The sequence below is a fragment of the Tamandua tetradactyla genome, chromosome 2, assembly GCF_023851605.1.
Source record: "Tamandua tetradactyla isolate mTamTet1 chromosome 2, mTamTet1.pri, whole genome shotgun sequence".
Lineage (NCBI taxonomy): Eukaryota > Metazoa > Chordata > Mammalia > Pilosa > Myrmecophagidae > Tamandua > Tamandua tetradactyla.
The window spans coordinates 91507903-91514481 of record NC_135328.1 but is presented as its reverse complement, the minus strand read 5'-3'; positions in this window follow the sequence as shown (position 1 = coordinate 91514481).

The window sequence follows — 6579 nt, the reverse complement described above, 5'->3', positions numbered from 1 at the left end:
GCAGAGAAGGAGGAACATGATAAGGTAAAAGTAGTAACTGAACAATGCATTGTCCAGTTTTAATTTGAAAAGGCTGTAAAGGTTGAGCCATAATTTTCAATTCCTCTTTATAGTCACTGTCAATTACACCATTTTGTATTAATAGACCCTGCTTAGTTAAACCACTCTTCCAATTATTAAGCCAACAGTATGGTTGGGTAGAGGGCCAGAAACTCCAGTGCTAATTAATTGAATACCCATTTCAGGTTGAAGTAAAATATCCTCAGCTGCTGATAGATCTATTGTGGCACTACTGTGAGTTGCAGCTTTTAATTCTAAGATTAGGATGCATAATTTTTGCTGTTGCTGACAGGATACTGTGTCTGTGGAGCTTGGCTCATGTTGTTTGTCCTGGGGCCCTGAGCTAAGCCTGCAAAACGGTTTCCCGATCCTTTCAATGGATTATCATTTTTATGTATTTTAGAATGACATTCATTAGCCCAATGAAAGCCCTTCTGACAAATAGGACACAATTTGGGAGGCAATTTCTTAGTTGGGATGGGATTATTAACATGAAAGGATTTACAGTTTTTCTGAAAGTGCCCTAATCTTCTGAATTTAAAGCAATATCCTTTCTTTTGATTCAAGTTAGACTTCATGGCAGCTGCCAATACCACCATTTGATGAGAAATAGACCCAACTGTGGGGGTCAGAAACAGGAACTATAAATCAGGCCCAACCACAACAGAAACAGGAGCTATAAATCAGGCCCCAACACAATGACAAATCCCCAAAACAACTAGGGTGGAAAGTTCCCAAAAGTTAAAACTGACTCAACTTACCAAAAACAATAAAACAAATGGTAGGAAATGGAAGGAACAGGATGTAGTTTGGCATGAGCTAACAGCATTTTTCTGCTTCTGTGGTCAAGCTTGCTTGCTCTCAGCTATGAACTCAGATGTAGTTTTAGCCTTTATAAGCTAACTCGGAGAATCTATCGGGGCTGCTCTCTGAATCTCTTCTCAGAGGTTTCTGAGGCAGTCACCCGCTGGCTAATAAAGACTCCTGATTGGCTTGCAATTTAAATTGTGTGGTCTCTCTTTTGGTGTGCCCCACAACACCAATATCCTGACAGGCTCTTATATAGTCCTGTGTGGAACCACTGGCAGTTTTAACGGGTCAAATAACCTTTTTACACTCACTGTTAGCACTATCAAAGGCTAATGTCATTAAAATTAAATCACAGGCTTCAGGTACCTGCATGGTTTTTTGAATCATGTGCCACAAATTCAACATATGGCTCATTATTTCCTTGAATTACTTTAGCAAAAGTTAAAGCAGGCTGTCCTGGTGCAGAAATTCTTTGCCAAACTGAAAGGCAGGCCATTCGGACTTGGTTGATAGCTCTATCATCATATTGTAACTGTCTTTCAATACCTGCCCATTGGCCAGTGCCCATGATTTGTTCTGCTGTTATTAACACTGGAGGTTGCTCATTAGCATTTCTCCTAGCCAATTGATTAGCTTCATCAGTCCACCAGGTTTTAAATTGTAAAAATTCAGCCATACTTAAAACAGTTCTGGCTAGCATCTCCCAATCCCAAGGAATTAATCTATCAACACGAGCCATGCCTTGGACTAAACCTGTAGAATATGGAGAATTCACTCCATACTGAGCACAAGGCTTGTTTCAAATCTTTTAACAATTTAAAAGGAATGGGCTTATGATGAATTTCTGAAGCACCCTGAGGATTATTTTGATCAGGAGGCAAGTGATTAACTATCACAGGAAAAGCTAATAAATGTTTTACTGCCTCCAAATCCCCTGCTGAGATCCCTGTAGTAGACATTTCATTATAGGTATTTTGGGTATAGGCTTTGGTACTGTTACATGGTTCATATATATAGCTGAATCACCAGTACCTATAAAATACAGATTCTGAGGAGGCTGTGAAATTAAGGAACTGGGCATAGGGGCAGAAGGTGGATTGCAAATTTGTGCAGGGAATATGGTATTTTGCTGATGTAAAGTAGACATGCTATTAGCTTTTGTTTGATAAAAGTCTGGGAAGTCTTGAGGGCAAGTGGAACTAGCCTTATTTAAGAAAAGTTTGGTATGGGCTGTGGTGGAAGAACACTGAGAGTGCATAGATTCAACATCTTCCTCATCTGTCCTTACACCATCCTCCTCGTTAGGTTTTATTCCCTTTTCATTTATACCTGCAGTCGCAGTCATGCTTTTTCGGGAAAAAAATCACAGTTTCCCCATCTTCACTTTCAGACTGTAAGGGATCTAAGGCTGCAGCTATTTGGTGATACAAGGACCACACTGATGATGGGACAGTCTCCCCTTTTTGATAAGCCCTCTGAAGAGCCTTCATAACTAAACACCATAGTTTTAAATTCAAAACATTACTGTTAGGTCGGGGGAATGGGGAAGGGCACTACAACTGGAGCTGAGGAGGCTGTGTCGCCCCTCCCAACCTGACTTCTGGAACTAATGAACTGCCCCTTCCGGACATCACCTGACCTCCATCCTTAAAAGCTGCCTGCCCCAAAGCCCACAGGCAGACTCACCTCTCTCCATCTTGGGTTTGGTGAGCTATACCCGGGAGTGCAGAAATAAACTCACCCACTTTAAATTTCCTGGTCTACCTTTCTTCTTTCTCACCCTTTTGCCTCCTAAACCTTTCATCTTGGTGCCAAAACCTGGGAGAGGAGCACGGGTGCTGCCCATCTGGCCAGGGGTGCCCTGGCTTCCTCTCTCCTCCTTCCTCCACATAGCCAGTGACAAGGGATCCTTTGGCCCACCACTGCATCCACCATGGATTGGGTAAGTCCCTTCCCTCCTAGCCCTGCTGCCAGGTCTCATAATTCCAAGACAGCCTGTCCATAAATTACTCTCCAAAATCGTGAATTCACGTCAGGTTCTCTTCTGAAGGCTGAGGTGAACAAGGACACCCGTAAGCCTCACTCCCTTTCCCAGGACTTGAGAAGTTGTGGGAACGCCCCGCTTCTCATTTCCCTCCCAAATTCAGGTCCAGGACCTGAAAGGGCCTCAAACCAGGGTGAGACGTCCCCTGGGGAGATGAGCCCCCACTCATAATAGCTCCGAGGACTCTCTCAGGGTGTTGGGATGCCGACATCCCCTGGGCCAGTCCTTTGTCCTTTGAGACCCATCAATATGGGCAATAAGTCCTCAAAAAACAAACCTTACACTCCTCTGGGTTGTCTTCTGACAAACCTGTCCACACTGGATTTACTTTCAACCATCTGGCCAAAATGCCTCACTTACTTTTGTAAAAAGACTTGGCCCCAATATCAACTGGATAATGATTCTCATTGGCCTGAGGATGGGACTTTCAATTTTAATATCCTTATGAACCTCCGCAACTTTTGCCAGAGGAACAACAAATGGGCTGAAATTCCTTATGTCCAGGCTTTTTTCCCTTCTATGCTCCCGCCCCTCCCTTTGTACCTCCTGCTCTACGGCTCAGGTTCTCCTAGCCAAGGAAACTACCAAATCCCCACTTTTCTCTGATGAAACTTCCTCCTTTTCTGACCCCCTTGATTCATCTTCCTTTAAAAGACCAGGGCCACCACCGCATCTTGGGAAACTATCCTCTTCTCCCTCGCTCTACCCTCCCCTCCCTCCAGCGGCGCTCCAGTTGCCATCTTACTCCCCTCTTCCTCCCCCCACTCTGGCAGTATTCCAGCCATCATCTTATCCTTCCCTTCCTCCTTCTACTCCAAAGGCTCTCACATTACCGGCATGCCCCCCACCCCCTGCTTAGGCTCTTCTGCCACTGGCTAGTTCCTCACTAACCTCACCCGTAAGCTCCCATACCCGCTCAAAAAGTACTTTACTCTGTCCCTTCTGGAAGGTTGTGGGACTTGAAGGGTTAATTCAGTCTCTGGCTGATCTTTCACACATTGAAAAATGGTTGGGCTCCTTCTCCAATGACCCAACTACATATACTAAAGAATTCCAGAATCTAGCTAATGCTTACGACCTCACCTGGCATGACATTCATGTAATCTGCTCTTCTTCCCTAACTACAGATGAAATGGACCGCATTTTCAATGCGGCCAGGGCTCATGCTAACCAGGTGCATACAACCAACCACACCATGCCGGTAGGGGCCAAGGCAGTGCCAGACCAAGAGCCAGGGTGGGAATATCAGGTTGACACTCCAGCGGGAAGAAATGGGTGGACTAGACAGGACAAAATACTTACATGCCTCATAGTAGGCATGCAGAAACCTTCACATAAAATAGTAAACTTCCATAAGCTAAGGGAAATTACCCAGGGTCCTAATGAAAACCTGGCCACTTTTCTACACCTGCTCACAGAAGCCCTCTCCCAATATACCCGCCATCATCTTATCCTTCCCTTCCTCCTTCTACTCCAAAGGCTCTCACATTACCGGCATGCCCCTCACCCCCTGCTTAGGCTCTTCTGCCACTGGCTAGTTCCTCACTAACCTCACCCATAAGCTCCCATACCCGCTCAAAAAGTACTTTACTCTGTCCCTTCTGGAAGGTTGTGGGACTTGAAGGGTTAATTCAGGCCTCTGGCTGATCTTTCACACATTGAAAAATGGTTGGGCTCCTTCTCCAATGACCCAACTACATATACTAAAGAATTCCAGAATCTAGACCCCAACTCAGAGGCTAGTAAAACTGTTTTAGCCACACACTTTATATCCCAATTGGCTCCCGATATAAGGCGTAAACTTAGAAAAATTGAGGACAGTCCTCAGGCCCCTATCCGTGACCTGGTAAACACGGCCTTTAAACTTTTTAATACTCGTGATGAACTAGAGAAAGCAGAAAAGGAATCCTGGGACCACCAAAAGGCAAATTTACAAACTCAATCCCTGACTGCGGCTCTGCAGCTCACTTCAATGGAGAAAAAGCCAGTTACGACTAATCCACCACAAGAAAAGTGCTCCAAATGTGGCTTCGATGGACACTGGTCCCGCCAGTGCCCCAATCCTTGACCACCCAAGGGACTATGCCCTCTGTGTGGTACAAAGGGACATTGGAAAAGTGACTTCCCCTTGGCACCTGACCGTGGAGAGGTCGTCCTTCCAACCTCTAACCCACTGCTAGCAGTCCTGGGCCTGGCCACTGACAACTGATAACTCCCTGTCTCAGCGACCCCAGTCACCTTCATCGAGCCCAGGGTAACAATCAAGGTAGTGGGTAAGTCCACATCATTTTTAGTGGACACAGGGGCTACCTTTTCCATCCTCCCCTCTTACTCAGGTCAACTCCTTCCTTCCCAGGTCATGGTTATGGGCATAGATGGCTTCACACCCCTTAACTACTGGACTGCTTAACTGTTTAATAGAAGGGTACCCCATTACGCATTCTTTCTTAGTAATGCCTTCTTGCCCCAGCCCACTAATGGGGCAAGATCTCGCCAAATTAGGAGCCTCACTACACTGGATAAAAAACCCTCAAACAAATTTACTATTACCCTTATGTGTGGCCTCCACCTCCACTCAGGGTTCCACCCTTCCTGCTCCTCCCCTACCACCTCACCTAGTAAACCCAGAAGTGTGGAATACCTCCACCCCCCTTATAGCTTCCCATCATAAACCAGTTCTCATCTGATTAAAAGATCCATCCTCGTTCCCATCTCGGCCACAATTTCCCATCTCCATAATCCATCAGAAAGGGCTACCGCCCATCATTAACCAGTTCAAGGGAAAAGGACAATATTTCTGGTGTAATGGAACTCTTACCAAGTGCCTTAACTCCACTGCCCCAGGACCATGCTTCCTGGTAACTATTGTTCCTCAATTGACCCTCTATGGGGAGTCTGAACTGACTTGGCTACTGCCCTCTACTGCCTCAAAAAGGGCTGTCTTTCTTCCTATCCTAGTAGGCATCAGCCTAATTGCTTCAGTTGCAGCCTCAGCCACAGTGGGAGGGGCACTGGGACACAATATTTTAACCTCTCAAAACTTCAAAACTCGACTACAGGTATCCCTCTCCTCTCTACAATCCCAACTTGTAAAGAAGGATTTTATAAAACTTAACAGTAGCTAACTTTTCTTATGTAAAGAAGGATTTTATAAAGAAAAGAGTTATGGGCCCCATCAGGCTAAAACAACCCGGGACTTCCCAGGGGCGGTTATCTGCTGCCTTTGTTATGCAAGGTTTTCTGCTGCCTTGGTTATGCAAGGTTGTAACTGCCAGAGAAAGTTTATCTAAGAATGCAACTGAGAAGGTTGAGTAAGGGAGTTTTGCACAAGACAGCTGCTTCTTGCAAGAAGCAGCTCCCATGACTCATGCACGAAAAATGTTTGTTATCTGCTTCTTGCAAAATGTTCATTATCTACTTCCTGCATAAAGCAGAACCTGTAACTAATGTTCAACCCTCAAACCCCACACCCTTATCCTGGCCCTCAAAAGGCTTCCCAAAACCCAGGTTCGGGGCTCTCTGTTCCTGCGTGTTCAGTGAGCCCCACGCATGTGTGGTAAATAAACCCCTTGCATGTTGCATGAGAGAACGTCTCTTGGAGTCCTCCTTTGCGCGGCAAAACTCTCAAGTTCTTACAAACTCACCTCACTAGCCCAGGTAACTCT